Source organism: Phoenix dactylifera, unplaced genomic scaffold (genome assembly GCF_009389715.1).
Source record: "Phoenix dactylifera cultivar Barhee BC4 unplaced genomic scaffold, palm_55x_up_171113_PBpolish2nd_filt_p 000412F, whole genome shotgun sequence".
Lineage (NCBI taxonomy): Eukaryota > Viridiplantae > Streptophyta > Magnoliopsida > Arecales > Arecaceae > Phoenix > Phoenix dactylifera.
Window position 1 is genome coordinate 143,552 of NW_024067852.1, and position 17,543 is coordinate 161,094.

General features: G+C 50.2%; 1 long non-coding RNA gene across 1 annotated transcript; it reads left to right on the forward strand.

Moving 5' to 3' along the window:
* Positions 1–1,008: 1,008 nt before the first annotated feature.
* LOC120105979 lies at positions 1,009–3,938 on the forward strand. Its single transcript, XR_005508226.1, has 3 exons — positions 1,009–1,304; positions 2,058–2,108; positions 3,761–3,938. It is a non-coding gene; the product is annotated as an uncharacterized LOC120105979 (long non-coding RNA).
* Positions 3,939–17,543: the final 13,605 nt, after the last annotated feature.

Consider the following 17,543-nt stretch of genomic DNA (forward strand, 5'->3'; position numbering starts at 1 on the left):
AAAGCTTACCCCAAACTGGGAAGGACCGTATCAAATCGCCCGAGTGCAACGATCCGGAGCATACAAGTTGAAATCCCTTAAAGGAACTCCTATTCCGCGAAGCTGGAACTCCGAGAATCTACGGATGTATTATCAATAAAATCCCAAGGGGTTCCAGGCAATCAGGAACATGGATCCAGTCTCCTCTTTATAATGATTCGTCTCTTTACAATGATTATGATTATCTCTTCTAATATTGGGTCATTTGTGATCCTCAGATACCCCGATTAAGGTCGGGATGCCCCGAGCGTCGACCGTAGAGTCTCAAACTCCCTCGACCTCGGGAAGCGCCACCCAGTCGACGATGAGCCCAAGCTCCCTCGGCCCCATATTTGAGACCTCGACTAATGTCGGGATGCCTCGAAGGTCGACCGTAGAGTCCCAAACTCCCTCGACCTCGGAAAGCGTCGCAGGTCGATAGAGCGTTCCCAGACCCATCGACCTGGCGCACGATTCCTCGACTAAGGTCGGGATGCCCCGAGGGACGACCGTAGAGTCCCAAACTCCCTCGACCTCGGGAAGCGTCGCAGGTCAATAGAGCGTTCCCAGACCCATCGACCTGGCGCACGATTCCTCGACTAAGGTCGGGATGCCCCGAGGGTCGACCGTAGAGTCCCAAACTCCCTCGACCTCGGAAAGCGTCGCAGGTCGATAGAGCGTTCCCAGACCCATCGACCTGGCGCACGATCCTCGACTAAGGTCGGGATGCCCCGAGGGTCGACCGTAGAGTCCCAAACTCCCTCGACCTCGGAAAGCGTCGCAGGTCGATAGAGCGTTCCCAGACCCATCGACCTGGCGCACGATTCCTCGACTAAGGTCGGGATGCCCCGAGGGTCGACCGTAGAGTCCCAAACTCCCTCGACCTCGGAAAGCGTTGCAGGTCGATAGAGCGTTCCCAGACCCCTCGACCTGGCGCATGATCCCTCAACTAAGTTTGAGATGCCCTGAGAGTCGACCGTAGATGTAATATCCGGGCCCAATCTAAGCCCGATATCCTTTTCGGCCCATGGTTGGCAGCCCATTTGAGGGCTGCCACCTCATGTTAATTGAGAGGACAGAGGAGTCCAGCTGTCGGCACTGGGTGCAGCTGAAACAATGCTGCTAAAGCGGTGACTACTGCTTAAGAAATCCCCAAACCCCCTGCCTTCTCTCCTCTTGATGTATTCGAGATAACAGAGAAAGAAAGAAACAAAGAGAGAAAGGAAGGGGAAGGAAGAAGACTCACCGCGTGCGGCCGCGAGCGTCGCCGGCGCCCTGGAAGCTAGGTAAGCCCCTTCCTCCCTATCTTCTAATTTATTCAAGATAACAAAGAAAGAAACAAAGAGAGAAAGGAAGGGGAAGAAACAGGGCTCACCGCGTGCGGCCGCGAGCATCGCCGGCGTCGCTGGCCTCGGCCGCGAGCACCGCGGCGTTGCAGCCGGCCGTGAGCGCCACGACCATCGCGCGGTGCGGCCGTGGGCTCAGTCGCGGGCATCCCGTGACACCGCTAGCTCTCCCGGCGCGTCTCTCCTCCGTGGGAGAAGGGAGGGCCGCCGTAGGCGCCGCCGGCCTCGGCTAGCCTCTCGAGAACTCCGTCACCCTCATCCCGAGCTCGCCTTCCTCCCTTCGCAGGAGAAGAAAGGGGGGAAGGAAAAGAGGGATCGGGAGAAGAAAAGAAAGGGAGGAGAACAGAAGAAAGAAAGGAAAAGAGAGAAGGAAAGGAAGGTTCGGGAAGAAACAGGGAAGAAAAGAAAAAGAAAAGAAAAGAAAGAAAAGAAAAAGAAAAAAAAAGAAAGAAAAGAAAAAGAAAAGACCCTATCGGATCAGATCTGGGTTCGGGTCCGAAACCCGTTAAGCCTAATTGACCTATATGAACCCCATCTGGTTTTAAACCGAGCCCAAAGGTTCCAAATTGGGTAAATTGAACTTGGGCTAGATCCTTGGATGGGATCCAGGCAAGTAGGTTCATAGTGTAATGAACTGAGAAATTATATAATAAATAAATAGGGAATAATGTAATTCCTATGATGTTGTTTTAGGTAATTAAGGATTTGTCACCTGGACTTGAGAAATTTGGAAAGCGAATCACTGTAAGTAATCTATTTTAATCTTATTGTGGATCATGTTAGTACTATGTTTATTAAGATTTTAAAGTGTTATTCGTGTATATATTTCATGAATGGGTGTATTATAAAATGTAAGTAACCTATCCTAATCTTCTATGGATCATGCATGTAATTGACCTGTCCCAACTTTATTGTGAATTATGTATCTTGAGTTATGAATTATGCATCATGTATATGAGTGGTATGTTCTAGCCATATAATGTATGATTATGCATGTATTGAGCTTATGCAGATTTTATTATGCATGCAAGATGAATTGGGTTACATTGCTATGTAATTGTGATATCCATATGAAATAAGATAATGAATTGCATCTAGTTATGTGCACTGCTTGCAAGGGGTACCTAAGGGTTCTTATTGCTACGGGCCGAATGCAACTGAGCCGGCCTTGCCAGTGGCCGATAATGACTGAGCCAGCCCCGCCAGTGGCCGACTAATAACTGAGCAGGCCCCGCCAGTGACCGATAATGAATTCGCCGTAGCATCCATGAGGTACTACCTACAAGAAGTATTGTTTACGGACTCTTAAGAGCTACTGATCGAATGCAACTGAGCCGGCCTTGCCAGTGGCCGAGAATGACTGAGCCAGCCCCGCCAGTGGCCGCCTAATAACTGAGCTGGCCCCGCCAGTGGCCGATAATGACTTCGCAGTAGCATCTGAGAGTATGACCACGGCATGCCGGAGGCACGGTTATATATGTGCATTTCATGAAAATTCTTGATTGATATAAAACACTGAATTGTTTACTCAGCATGAATATTTTATCATGATAATTTGTTATATAGTATACATGTTAGCTTCTCAAACCCTATTAAAACATGTTTAGTATTTTTTGCATAATCAAGCATATGCTAGTAGATGTGCATGATTTACCAGGGTTAGCATGGTTCAAGTGTATCATTGTATATGGAACAACGGACATTTGATGTATATGTTAGCCTCTCAAATCCTGCATAAACATGGTTATCATATTTGATGTAAGTGACCCTGCACAAATCTTATTGATCGCAAATTACTGTTTAAGTTATAAGTATGAAATGATGAAATAATATTTGATATGGTGTATTCTCAAAATTAGGATCATATGATTGTATGTGATTCATGAATTTGGTTAAATGGTATTTCTTCATGAATATATGATTGGGTATGAATTATGATTATGATATATTGCATGAAAATGATATTTGAAGCATAATCATGAGGCTCGTTCGAGAGCCTAGGTATATGAGGCGGGTGTTTCCAAATCCTGTAGATGCGTTTTGGGGAGAAGCAAAATCGGTGAGGGGTTAAGTGCGGCGCATGCGCGCGCGTACGGACCCCGGAACCGGCCAACATCTGGCAGGGGAGCCCCGTGTTTCTCCCTCATGTGGGCCCGATAGTCACGTGCCCTGTGCAGGCGGGCCGTGACATTTATGAACGTGCCTGGCCAAAGCATACATTATTTTACGACGAGTTTTTGAATATATCCTTTATGAAATGTTGTATTTTGCTATAACTGCTATCTCCTTTAAATGATGCTAATCGCATGAATTCTTATGTTTGATCCGGTAAGATTATGTATGATTACTTACTGAGCCGTGTAGCTCATATCCATTCATTTACATTTTTCTTTCAGATCCTCACCACTGATAGCTGTCGGAGACACTTTAATTTGGTATCTGGGCTTCTTTCCTTTGGGGTAAAATAAGTATACTTTTGTGTACATAAACTACATAGAAGCTCTGTATTTGGGTACTGACCAGCATGTTGTACTAAGAATGCTTTCATATATAAAGGTTTGGTTGGTTTGACTACCCTATAACCCATGTATGAGGCTTCGTGCTATTGTGGGCGGTAGTTGGCAATAGCACGGCCGTGTCACGGATCCGGATCCGGGGCGTGACATTCTTGTGGTATCAGAGCAATAGGTTAATCATGAGTAAAAATTTTAAGTTTTAATAAGGGAATGGGTAGTTAAGTCTCATTCGGTGAGATTCCGCATAATTGGAAAGAAAGAAAAGATTGTATTAGTCGTATCATCGGTCAATCACGAAAATTGTTTGACACAAATATTTTGATAGGTGACAATGAGCAACAAAAAGAGAGAAGTTAGGGCTAATACACAACCATTCTAGGGGCATGATTGTGACTGGTATGGTATTAGAATTCAAGACTTAAGATTACTAAGGATTTTGGTATTTTGAATCAGAATGCTAGCAAGCCATGGCAAAATAAGAATAAGCTAGTTTGGAGATTTCTCGATGGAGTAATTTGTATTTGGATTATGATTAAAGTATATTTTGACTAATATTAAGTGGAGTATTAAAGTACATTGCGTATCAGTATATATGTGATTTTGGAAGTTTAACTTGATACTGAGTACTGTGGATATTATTTCTAGTTTGAAGTTGATTATTTTGATACCAAGATAGTGTTCATTCATAAGTTGTTTAAGGCTTGGACAAGGAAAGATATTTTTATTCTTCGAAGATGAAATCTGTATGACAATTATGCATGAAACTGTTATATAAGAAGAAAATATATTTGAGGATGAGATTTAAGAGTTTCTCCTTTGTTTACTTGGAATGTGAAATATTAGATCTTTTCAAATTACAATGCAAGATTGGTATTTTGATTGGAAGTCATTTAGTAAATTCTGAGATAATTTTCAATCTTGAAGAATATTTTAGGCTCAAATGTTCTACTATGGATAAAGTGCAGTAGTTTGTGATCCTGTGATAAATCAATTAAACGAATATTAGTTGATGTTTTGACAAAAAAGAAGAAGAAGAGAGAATGATGATGATATGGGGTCATTAGGAAATGCGAGTGGAATCAGCAATAGAGTTGATATGGGAACATGCCCAATAGCACATGATGTTTCAGGAGTTTGTATTTAGCAATCCTTGCTTCTAAGATTTGGAGTAAAGTGTTTCATCTCTAATAGATGAGCAATTACTAAATGCCTTCGTTTATCATTGAGAAGCAAGTTTAAATTGTTTCATGAGGAAGGTGAAAGTAATGGATGATAATTTTACATATCATCGTCTAGTGGAAGGAGCACAAAAGAAGAAGATTTTTAAATAAAGATCTTACGACAAAAGTATGCATCTCTTTCTTTTAACGGATATGTGAGATCGAGAATCACCTTCTAGCAATGCTAAAATAGGGCAGATTATTGTTCATGGCAATTTAAGGATACCTAATATAACAGATTGGGATACTAAGAAATAATTTTCAGAAGTTTATACAATTCCGAGCCTAAAATGTTCTAAGATGACTTGAGAGTTAATCTCTTATTAGGAAAGAAGGCTCATTTTTATGGCTGAAGTTGCTGGAAATGTAAAATTCGTTTAAAGCGTTTGTCACTTATTTAAGAGGATCTTATGTTGGGATACCCTTTCTTGGCTCGCTCATGGAAAAGTAAAAAGAAGTTCTAGCTAAGTAAAATTCAATCTAGATGGAGGAAAGATTTGTAGTGCAAATATCCATGAGGTATTGAATAGTCCTGTTTGTAGACAAGTAGTACGTTGATTAAAAGTTATTAGTGAATTCAAAGGATTTTGATCAGAGTGCGCAGCGAAAACATAGTGATCTGAAGTATTTATCTAAGTTGGCCAGAAGTGTTATTCTTTTGATTCGGAAAGTTTTAATAATAAAAGATTTGATCTATTTTCTGATGTAGTAGGATTTTTCTTGATAAATAAAAAGAGAAGTTGATATTTTGACAAAGAAGCTTGATCTTCTTATTCAAAATTGAGATGTAGATTTTTGTGTATAAGAGAAAAGTTTGATTTAGATCACCTACCAAAAGAATCAAATCTGAAAATGTTAGACCTTATTCTGTTGATAAGATCTAATGATGAAACTGTATCGATGAATAGAATTATCGAAAAATGTGAATTAGAATTCTACTGGAGAAAAGTATTGTTGATTCTTTGAATAATCTGGAGATAGCTATATAATTTCACTAGTGAGTTTTACTATTGTTGGCAATTCTTGGGAGATTTTGAGCATCTTAAATTTAGCATTAATGGATTGATGGTGCTTTGGATGGGCTTAGACCTGGAATGTTCCTTACTCCTAGCTATGACATTATCAATCTATCCATTTGAAAAAGGGTTTGAGGTGTTCTTAGGATAAAGGTTGATCATTAAATCATGGGCAAAGTTAAAAGAAGAAAGAGGATCATAGATTATGAAAAGTATTTGATGCTTCATCTATTTCGGTTAAGCCGATTACGATCGTTGTGTGGACTTAATCGAGAGCAATTAATTTCTTGGGCCAAGAATCATAGCATTTAAAATCTAAGGTTGGAAGATTAGTCCTCTTTTGAAAGAGATCAAAGAACTCCTACGTGTCATAGATGGAAAGGTTCAAGTTTTGAGATGCCATGACTTTGTATGTCAAAATCTTATCAGTAGGTACTCCGAGAGAGAGACTAACTGAGATCTCACGGATGACTCGATGGTTGAATACTTTTAAAGCCTGAACCCGAAGGTATGACTAATTTCGAGGACGAAATTTTTTTTTAAAGAGGGAAGAATGTAATATCCGGGCCCAATCTAAGCCCGATATCCTTTTCGGCCCATGGTTGGCAGCCCATTTGAGGGCTGCCACCTCATGTTAATTGAGAGGACAGAGGAGTCCAGCTGTCGGCACTGGGTGCAGCTGAAACAATGCTGCTAAAGCGGTGACTACTGCTTAAGAAATCCCCAAACCCCCTGCCTTCTCTCCTCTTGATGTATTCGAGATAACAGAGAAAGAAAGAAACAAAGAGAGAAAGGAAGGGGAAGGAAGAAGACTCACCGCGTGCGGCCGCGAGCGTCGCCGGCGCCCTGAAAGCTAGGTAAGCCCCTTCCTCCCTATCTTCTAATTTATTCAAGATAACAAAGAAAGAAACAAAGAGAGAAAGGAAGGGGAAGAAACAGGGCTCACCGCGTGCGGCCGCGAGCATCGCCGGCGTCGCTGGCCTCGGCCGCGAGCACCGCGGCGTTGCAGCCGGCCGTGAGCGCCACGACCATCGCGCGGTGCGGCCGTGGGCTCAGTCGCGGGCATCCCGTGACACCGCTAGCTCTCCCGGCGCGTCTCTCCTCCGTGGGAGAAGGGAGGGCCGCCGTAGGCGCCGCCGGCCTCAGCTAGCCTCTCGAGAACTCCGTCACCCTCATCCCGAGCTCGCCTTCCTCCCTTCGCAGGAGAAGAAAGGGGGGAAGGAAAAGAGGGATCGGGAGAAGAAAAGAAAGGGAGGAGAACAGAAGAAAGAAAGGAAAAGAGAGAAGGAAAGGAAGGTTCGGGAAGAAACAGGGAAGAAAAGAAAAAGAAAAGAAAAGAAAAGAAAAGAAAAAGAAAAGGAAAAGAAAAAAAGAAAAAAAAAAGAAAGAAAAGAAAAAGAAAAGACCCTATCGGATCATATCTGGGTTCGGGTCCGAAACCCGTTAAGCCTAATTGACCTATATGAACCCCATCTGGTTTTAAACCAAGCCCAAAGGTTCCAAATTGGGTAAATTGAACTTGGGCTAGATCCTTGGATGGGATCCAGGCAAGTAGGTTCATAGTGTGATGAACTGAGAAATTATATAATAAATAAATAGGGAATAATGTAATTCCTATGATGTTGTTTTAGGTAATTAAGGATTTGTCACCTGGACTTGAGAAATTTGGAAAGCGAATCACTGTAAGTAATCTATTTTAATCTTATTGTGGATCATGTTAGTACTATGTTTATTAAGATTTTAAAGTGTTATTCGTGTATATATTTCATGAATGGGTGTATTATAAAATGTAAGTAACCTATCCTAATCTTCTATGGATCATGCATGTAATTGACCTGTCCCAACTTTATTGTGAATTATGTATCTTGAGTTATGAATTATGCATCATGTATATGAGTGGTATGTTCTAGCCATATAATGTATGATTATGCATGTATTGAGCTTATGCAGATTTTATTATGCATGCAAGATGAATTGGGTTACATTGCTATGTAATTGTGATATCCATATGAAATAAGATAATGAATTGCATCTAGTTATGTGCACTGCTTGCAAGGGGTACCTAAGGGTTCTTATTGCTACGGGCCGAATGCAACTGAGCCGGCCTTGCCAGTGGCCGATAATGACTGAGCCAGCCCCGCCAGTGGCCGACTAATAACTGAGCAGGCCCCGCCAGTGACCGATAATGAATTTGCCGTAGCATCCATGAGGTACTACCTACAAGAAGTATTGTTTACGGACTCTTAAGAGCTACTGATCGAATGCAACTGAGCCGGCCTTGCCAGTGGCCGAGAATGACTGAGCCAGCCCCGCCAGTGGCTGCCTAATAACTGAGCTGGCCCCGCCAGTGGCCGATAATGACTTCGCAGTAGCATCTGAGAGTATGACCACGGCATGCCGGAGGCACGGTTATATATGTGCATTTCATGAAAATTCTTGATTGATATAAAACACTGAATTGTTTACTCAGCATGAATATTTTATCATGATGATTTGTTATATAGTATACATGTCAGCTTCTCAAACCCTATTAAAACATGTTTAGTATTTTTTGCATAATCAAGCATATGCTAGTAGATGTGCATGATTTACCAGGGTTAGCATGGTTCAAGTGTATCATTGTATATGGAACAACGGACATTTGATGTATATGTTAGCCTCTCAAATCCTGCATAAACATAGTTATCATATTTGATGTAAGTGACCCTGCACAAATCTTATTGATCGCAAATTACTGTTTAAGTTATAAGTATGAAATGATGAAATAATATTTGATATGGTGTATTCTCAAAATTAGGATCATATGATTGTATGTGATTCATGAATTTGGTTAAATGGTATTTCTTCATGAATATATGATTGGGTATTGTTGCTGGAAATTGGACCCGGGGGCCGCCGCGAAGCCGAGAAAGGAGGGGCTTCCGCCGCAGGGGCGGCGATCGACGGCGTGCCGACTGGTGGCGTCCTCCTGGAGGGGCTGAGCTCCGCCGCTGGGAGGGTGGTCGACGGTGCGCCGGCTGGTGGCGTCCTCCTGGAGGGGCAGAGCTCCGCCGCCGGGAGGGTGGTCGACGGTGCGCCGGCTGGTGGCGTCCTCCTGGAGGGGCAGAGCTCCGCCGCTGGAAGGGTGGTCGACGGTGCGCCGGCTGGTGGCGTCCTCCACTGTGGGGTGCGAGTCCTGCAGGAAGAACCGGTGGCCGGGCTCCCCGGCGCCGGCCCTCCGATGCCTAAGTCAGAGGGGGCCAATATGTGGAGAGAGCAGAGAAGCCCGTATGTGGAGAAGACAGCCAGAATATTTAGATTAGATCAAGAAGATGAAGAAGATGATGTCATCCATTGTATCTGTGCTGTCCAAGAGGGTTCAGTCCCAAGGGTCCTGAGAGTCCTCAGAGTCCAGTCCCCCTCCCCTTTTCCCCCCAGGTTTCCTTTTATAGGAGGATTTTTGTTACCTGGGAGGTGACAGGAGGTTTGTCCTGTTTTGTAATAATTGGGCACGATTTGGCCCATTAATGGCGTGGTGGAAAATAAGGCCGAATCAGACCGGAACCAGGAAGTTGTCACGGTCGATCGGACCTGTTGGGGTGGTTGAATCGCCGGCCGTGGTGGGCCTGGGGTCCGTGGATGGTAAGTGCATTTATTACCGAGTGAACCGGCGGTCAGGGAGAGCCATACGCTTTGATGGTTCAGTGATCCGGAGATCGCCTTGAGCCGTGTTCATTAAATGACTGAATGCATCGGAGACTTAAGGGGGTCTCATGCATTAATGGCAGGTCGTGCCGAATACCTGCGGAGATCTTATGCCTTGATGGCTTGGAGATAGCGGCAAGTTGTAGTGGAGTTGTCAGGTCCCTTAGAGGGTTAGGTGGAAATTGGATATTTGGCTAAGGCATGGGCTTGGCCTGCTGTGCTCGGCCTTCTGGTCTCGGCCTTCTGGTCTCGGCTCTCTGATCTCGGCTCTCTGGTCTCGGCTCTCTGGTCTCGGCCTTCTGGTCTCGGCTCTCTGGTCTATGAGCTCGAGAGCGGAAGAGCTCGATCACTTAGGATGAGCTCGAGAGCGGAAGAGCCCGATCACTTAGGATGAGCTCGAGAGCGGAAGAGCCCGATCACTTAGGATGAGCTCGAGAGCGGAAGAGCCCGATCACTTAGGATGAGCTCGAGAGCGGAAGAGCCCGATCACTTAGGATGAGCTCGAGAGCGGAAGAGCCCGATCACTTAGGATGAGCTCGAGAGCGGAAGAGCCCGATCACTTAGGATGAGCTCGAGAGCGGAAGAGCTCGATCACTTAGGATGAGCTCGAGCTTGCTGATGGATTTGGGTGCTATAATTACATTTGTGGGGTGGTCCATTTTTCCACCAACACTACCCCTCGACTTTCGAGTCCGAGCTGCTTTTTGGCTCGGGCGAAGGAAGTAGTTCAGTCATCGATCGTCCTGGTGCTGTGAGCGTTCTTACACCAAGGCGACTGAAGACGCTTTTTCTGCTCGGAGTCCGTTCTTTGGGAACGTCGGCAGAGAAGAATCCAAGTAAAGATAAATGAGAATGTAAAGACATTAAATGAATGGGTACCTTGTACCGTGTGCGTCCTTGTGCCGAGGCGACTGAAGACGCTTCTCTGCTCGGACTCCGTTCTTTGGGGACGTCGGCAGAGAAGAATCCAAGTAAAGATAAATGAGAATGTAAAGACATTAAATGAATGGGTACTGTTACGGGGGAACTTAGCCACCATGCCCCACGTGACCGGCACGCGCGCCCAGGGAGACTACGGCAGCCCCTTGATCCAGCAATCCGACCCCGAGTCGGACATCTTCGGCTCCGCAGCCCGACCCCGAGTCGGCTGCCCCTTGATCCAGCAATCCGACCCCGAGTCGGACATCTTCGTCTCCGCAGCCCGACCCCGAGTCGGACATCTCTCGACAACGACAGGCTATTTCCCAGAGGCACGCCGCGGCCCTCTGCTCCACTACTCCCTGCAACGGTCGTATCCGGCGCTGCTCCACGATCCCCTGTAACAGCCGTACAAAGCGGAGCTCCACTACGCCCTGTCATGGCCGTACCCAGCGCTGCCCCACGACGCCCTGTAACGGCCATGTCAGTGGCAGCTCCATCGTGCTACACGATGACCAACCCCCCAAAAGGGCCCCCCAGCCTGGTATATATGCGGCTGGGGGGAGAAGGGGGAGGGTAAACAAGAACTTCCAGAGCATTCTCTTACTTGCTACTATTATCTCTCCCTCTCCTCCAATCTCCTCTGACTTGATCGTCGGAGGGCCCCCACTACCCCAGTGGTGGTGCGAGGCTTGCTTGCAGGTTTCCCAGTGGAAGGTGGAGCGCAATCAACACCAGCCAAGGCAACTCAAACGGAACCCCGTTCACACCGCTGTGCCAATCGTTCTCGGTTTGGACCACCAGCAACAGTTGGCGCTAGAGGAAGGGCCCGAATCTCAGAGCGATCGTAATGGCACGGCGAGGTGGTCGTGGAGCTTCCAATGCCTCCGATCGCGGGGCCTCTCGCGCCTCCGGCCGGGAGGCCGCTGCGTCTCCAACACATTCTCAGCAACACTCCACCGTTCCACCCCCCATTCAGATGGTCGAAGCCGCTCAGTTCGACCAGTTAGCCCAGCAGGTTCGCACCCTCGCGGAGGCAGTGCAGAACCTGCAGGGTGTGATGTCTCGGGCGCCGCAGCGGGCCCAGGAGCCGCCGCTCCCTGAGCGCTCACCTGTCCTCCTCAACCCGCGCTCCTTCCTCTCCCATGGGGAGGAGCGCCGGCGCGAGGAAGATTCTCGAGCACGGTCCATTCTGCCGGGACCTTCCCATCGGAGCTGCGCGGGGTACGAGAGGCGGGCCCGGGCGCGTTCCCAGACCCCCCAGTCCTCAAGGAACCCGCGCTCCAGTCGGTCCCCCTCTCGGTGCTCCTTGTCTCCCACCCACCGGTCGCGCTCCCTGGACCGGCGGGTGGACGATCTCCACCGACAACTCCAGGTCCTGAAGGGCCACTCCAAAGATCCCTTCGCCGACTTGGAGATCTCCTCCCAGCCGGCGCTTGCCTCGAGGATCCTGCGGACCCCGAATCCACCGGGGTTTAAAATGCCGGCGATCGAGCCCTATGACGGGGCGGCGGACCCGCGGGATCACGTCGAGAGTTTCAGGACCCTTATGCTCCTCCACGGAGCATCAGATCCTCTCCTCTGCAAGGCCTTCCCGGCGACCCTCCGTGGCCCGGCAAGGGCGTGGTTCGCCGGCTTGGAGGCTAACTCAATCCAGTCCTTCGACCAGTTTACTCGCCTCTTCATCACCCATTTCGTCGTCAGTAGCCGGCGGCGACTGGTCTCCGACTCCCTCTTTGATGTCCGGCAAAACGAGGGAGAAAGCTTGCGGGATTATCTTACCCGCTTCAACAAGGCTACGCTGGAAGTCCGGAACCTGAGCCAGGAAGTGGCTCTTTCAGCCCTGAAGCGTGGCTTCCGAAAGGGCAGACTCACCTTCTCCCTGGACAAACGCCTGCCGCGGAGCTTCCCGGAGCTGTTGTCCCGGGCGAACCAGTATGCGGACGCCGAGGAGGCGGCCGCCCACCGGAGCAAGGAGGCCGCCGAGATCCCTCCAAAGCTCGGGAAGAAAAGGCGAAAAGAGGCACGCCAGAGGAGGAGCCCGACACCTCAACGTCGGCGCAGGAGCCTGTCGCCGGCGAGGAACCACGGCGCCCTACGCCCTCGTTCTCCGCCCCGACGTTTCAACCGGTACACTCCTCTCCTGACTCCCCGGGCCCAGATCCCCATGGAAATCAAGGGGCGGGAGGACCTCCCGGTCCCGAGACAGATGAAGAAGATTCCTGGGAGGAGGCCCTCTCGGGCGTACTGTGAGTACCACCGGGACCACGGCCACGACACCGAAGACTGCTTCCAGCTTCGGGACGAGATCGAGGCTCTCATCCGCCGAGGGCATCTCGGTCGATATGTGAACGACCGACGTCCCCCCGCAGACCCGCGTCCGGCCGATCCGGCCCCTCAGGAGCCTCGGGAGCAGAATCGACCCGTCGCGGGCGTGATCCACACTATCACTGGGGGCTGCCCCCGGCCCGAGAGGAACGCAGGGGGCTCGACTGAAGCATCAGGGGCAGCCGTCGCAAAGAGGCAGAGGGTCGGTAATGTAATCACTTTTTGTGATGAAGATGTAAAGGGGGTTCAGACCCCCCACGATGACGCCATGGTGATCTCCCTCACTATGGCAAACTATGATGTAAGGCGTGTTCTTGTGGATAGTGGAAGCTCAGCTGATATTTTGTTTTACGAGGCCTTCCAAAAGATGAGCTTGTCCAGACAATTGTTGCACAAAACATCCACCCCCCTCATAGGATTCACTGGTGACGCTATCTCGGCCGAAGGTGTCATTGAGCTGCCTGTGACTGCGGGCGTTGCACCCGCAGAAGCCACGGTGCGGCTCGGGTTCTTGGTCGTCCGTGTTCCCTCGGCCTACAACGCTATCCTCGGACGACCCGGACTGAACGCCCTTCGCGCGGTGGTCTCTACGTACCACTTGCTCATGCGGTTCCCCACGGCGGCCGGGATTGGAGAGGTCCGAGGTGACCAACCGACCGCAAGGCAATGTTTCCTAGCAACTCTCAAAGGGAAGAAGCCCGTAGAAGCCTTAAGCGTCGAGTCCCTCGACGCCAGAGACGAGGTGGCCTTGCGACACGGGGAGCCGGCCGAGGGTGTGATCGAAGTTCCCCTCGAGGAAGGTCGCCCGGACAGGACGATCCGGGTCGGCGCCAATCTCGACCTGGGAGCTCGGGCCCGGTTGGTGGAATTCCTCCGAGCCAATGTCGATGTGTTTGCCTGGTCGGCGGCCGATGTACCTGGGATCGACCCGGAGGTCATTTCTCACGCCCTCAACGTCGACCCGACCCACCGACCAGTAAAACAGAAGAAGAGACACTGTGCCCCGGATCGGATCCGAGTGGTCGACCAGGAGGTAGACAAACTCTTGGAGGCAGGATTCATAAGGGAGGTCAGCTACCCCGAATGGCTGGCAAATGTCGTACTTGTCCGGAAGGCGAGCGGAAAGTGGAGGATGTGCGTCGACTACACCAACCTGAACAAGGCATGCCCCAAGGATAGCTTTCCGCTTCCGCGGATAGACCAACTGGTCGACGCGACTTCCGGATATCAGCTGCTGTCTTTCATGGACGCCTTCTCCGGCTACAACCAAATAATGATGGCTCCACGGGACGAGGAGAAAACTGCCTTTATAACAGACCGGGGGCTATACTGTTACAAGGTAATGCCCTTCGGTCTGAAGAATGCTGGCGCCACTTACCAGCGCCTCGTTAACAAAATCTTCAAAGAGCAAATTGGCCGGAACATGGAGGTGTACGTGGACGATATGCTGGTGAAGAGCCGCCATGCAGACCAGCACATCGCGGATCTGGAGGAGACTTTCGCCACCTTGCGGAAGTTTCACATGAAGCTGAACCCAGCGAAGTGCGCCTTTGGCGCTTCGGCCGGGAGGTTCCTCGGTTTCATTGTCAACCAGCGGGGGATCGAAGCCAACCCGGACAAAATCAAGGCCATCCAAGATATGTCCCCTCCGACCAAAGTGAAGGAGGTTTAGGAGCTCGCTGGGAGGGTCGCCGCGCTCGGACGATTTGTGGCAAAATCGGCCGAACGCTGCCAACCTTTCTTCAAGGTGTTGAAACGCCCGAAAGACTTCCTCTGGATGGCCGAATGTCAAGCAGCATTCGACCAGCTCAAGGAATACTTGGCGTCTCCTCCCCTGCTGTCCAAGCCGCAAGAAGGGGAGATGCTCTACCTCTATCTGGCGGTCTCCCCAACTGCAGTCAGTGCGGTACTGGTTCGGGAAGAGGCAAAGCTCCAGAAGCCTGTGTACTACATCAGCCGGGTCCTACGGGATGCCGAGACGCGGTATACGAAGGCTGAAAAGATCGCCTTCGCGCTGCTGACTGCGACCCGGAGGCTTCGCCCCTATTTCCAGGCCCATTCTGTCACCCTCTTGACCGATCAACCGCTGCGGCAGATCCTCAGCAATCCAGAGAATGCGGGACGGCTGGTGAAGTGGGCAATAGAACTTGGTGAGTTCGACATCCGCTACCAGCCCCGACCCGCCATCAAGGCCCAGGCACTCGCGGATTTCCTCGCTGAGTGCACAGTGCAGGAGGCGGAACCTAGGTCGCCGGAAACACCCAGCCTCGACCTCCCGATTTGGACGCTTCACATCGATGGGTCGTCGAACCCCGAAGGTGGAGGGGCCGGGCTGGTCCTTACCAGTCCAGATGGAGTGATAGCCGAGTATGCCTTGAGGTTCGAATTTCTAGTGACCAACAACGAGGCGGAGTACGAGGCCCTAGTCACGGGACTCAAACTCACCAAGGAGCTCGGCATCCGGAGCCTGAAGGTCTTCACCGACTCCCAGCTGGTGGTCGGGCAGGTCCGTGGGGAGTTCGAGGCCCGGAACCCGACCATGCAGAATTACGTCCGGAAGGTGCAAGCACTCATTCCCGACCTCGGCAGTGTCGACATCCAGCAGGTCCCAAGAAGTGAAAATGCCAGGGCCGACAGGTTGTCCCGCTTAGTGAGCGCAGACGCGCACAACTTGTCGAGGGCGATCTACCTGGAGACCCTGGATACCCCGAGCATCGGCGAGGCTGGAGCGGTGATGGCGATTGATCCGGAGCCGTCTTGGATGGACCCGCTTGTCGCCTACCTCGCCGAAGGGATCCTCCCTGAAGACGAAGATCAAGCTCGGCGACTTGTTATGAAGTCCGCCCACTACGTACTCTATGAAGGGAGGCTGTATCGGACCTCGTTCACCGCCCCCCTCTTAAAGTGCCTCCGCCCCTCGGAAGCGGCCTACGTCCTCGGCGAAGTCCACGAAGGCGTTTGCGGATCACACTTGGGGGCTAGGTCCTTGGCGCACAAGATCATGAGGCAAGGCTATTATTGGCCTACCTTGTTGGAGGACTCAAAAGATCATGTACGGAAATGCGACGCCTGCCAGCGCCACGCCAACGTCCAGAGAGTCCCTTCTGTCCCCTTGGCACCAATCACTGCGCCCTGGCCCTTCGCCCAGTGGGGAATGGATATCCTCGGACCATTCCCCGTCGCTTCAGCTCAGCGGAAATTTTTGATTGTTGCAATCGACTACTTCACCAAGTGGGTGGAGGCAGAGCCGCTGGCCACTATCACGGAGGCGCAAGTCCGGAAGTTCGTGAAGAAGAACATCATTGTCCGATTTGGGGTACCTCGGGTCCTCATCTCGGATAATGGCCGACAGTTCGACAACAAGCATTTCCGTGACTTCTGCGAGGAGTTCGGGATCGAGCATCGGTTCACATCTGTGTCGCATCCCCAAACCAACGGCGAGGCCGAGGTCACAAATCGGACAATCCTCCAAGGAATCAAAGTGCGAATCGGTCGGACGGGGCAAGCTTGGGTCGAAGAACTCGAGAATGTCCTTTGGGCGTATCGGACCACGCATCGGACCCCTACCGGGGAGACGCCTTTCAGCCTAACCTATGGCACGGAAGTCGTTGTCTCCGTGGAGCTCGGACTCCCCTCACCTCGGGTGGCCGGGCACCGACCCGAGGCCAATTCGGAGCAACTCCGAGGGAACCTGGATCTCTTGGAAGAAGCGAGGGAAATGGCGCAGGTTCGGATGGCGATGTATCAGCGGAGGGTAGCCCGATATTACAACTCCAAGGTCCGACCGAAGCTTTCAGAATCGGAGATCTGGTGCTAAGGCGAGCTAAAGCATCTCAACCTGCGGAAGGTGGAAAGCTAGCGCCAAATTGGGAAGGCCCGTATAGGGTTCGCTGGGTAAACCGACCTGGCTCCTACCAGTTGGAGGCCCTAGATGGTCGAGAAATTCCAAGGAGCTGGAATTCCGCTAACCTGCGGATGTATTACCAGTAGAACGACAATGCCAGAAAGACAGTTCGAAAATGTATAACACTTTTCATTTCAATAATTTCTGGTTACAATGGCGTGCTCGTGTGATTACAAGGAATTCCCAGAGGAGAATTAGGGTGTAAAGAAAGTAAAGAAGAGGTGGAGACTCCGAGGAGCTGAAGATCTGGGATCCCGAAACCTCCATCCGAAGCGGCTGCAATCCCGCCGGGAGTGGGTGCTTTCAACCGGAGGCGCCATCGGCGTCTCACGAAGAAGACGAAGAGCCGGCGCGGATGAAGAAGAACTGGACGAAAGAGAAGTCCACACTGCTCCTACCCAGAGGCGCCATCCACGCCTCACGAAAAAGACGAGGAGCCGCCGCAGACGAAGCTCCCGCTGCCTCCAGGGGAACGCCACCTCCAAGGGATATTCCGGTCCTCCCCAGTGTTAGGGGAGAGAAGGAATACAAGGGAGAAGAGCATATGGAGGCGCGGTCCCGGATCAAGCGCCTGGTGCGGAGCTCAATCGGGA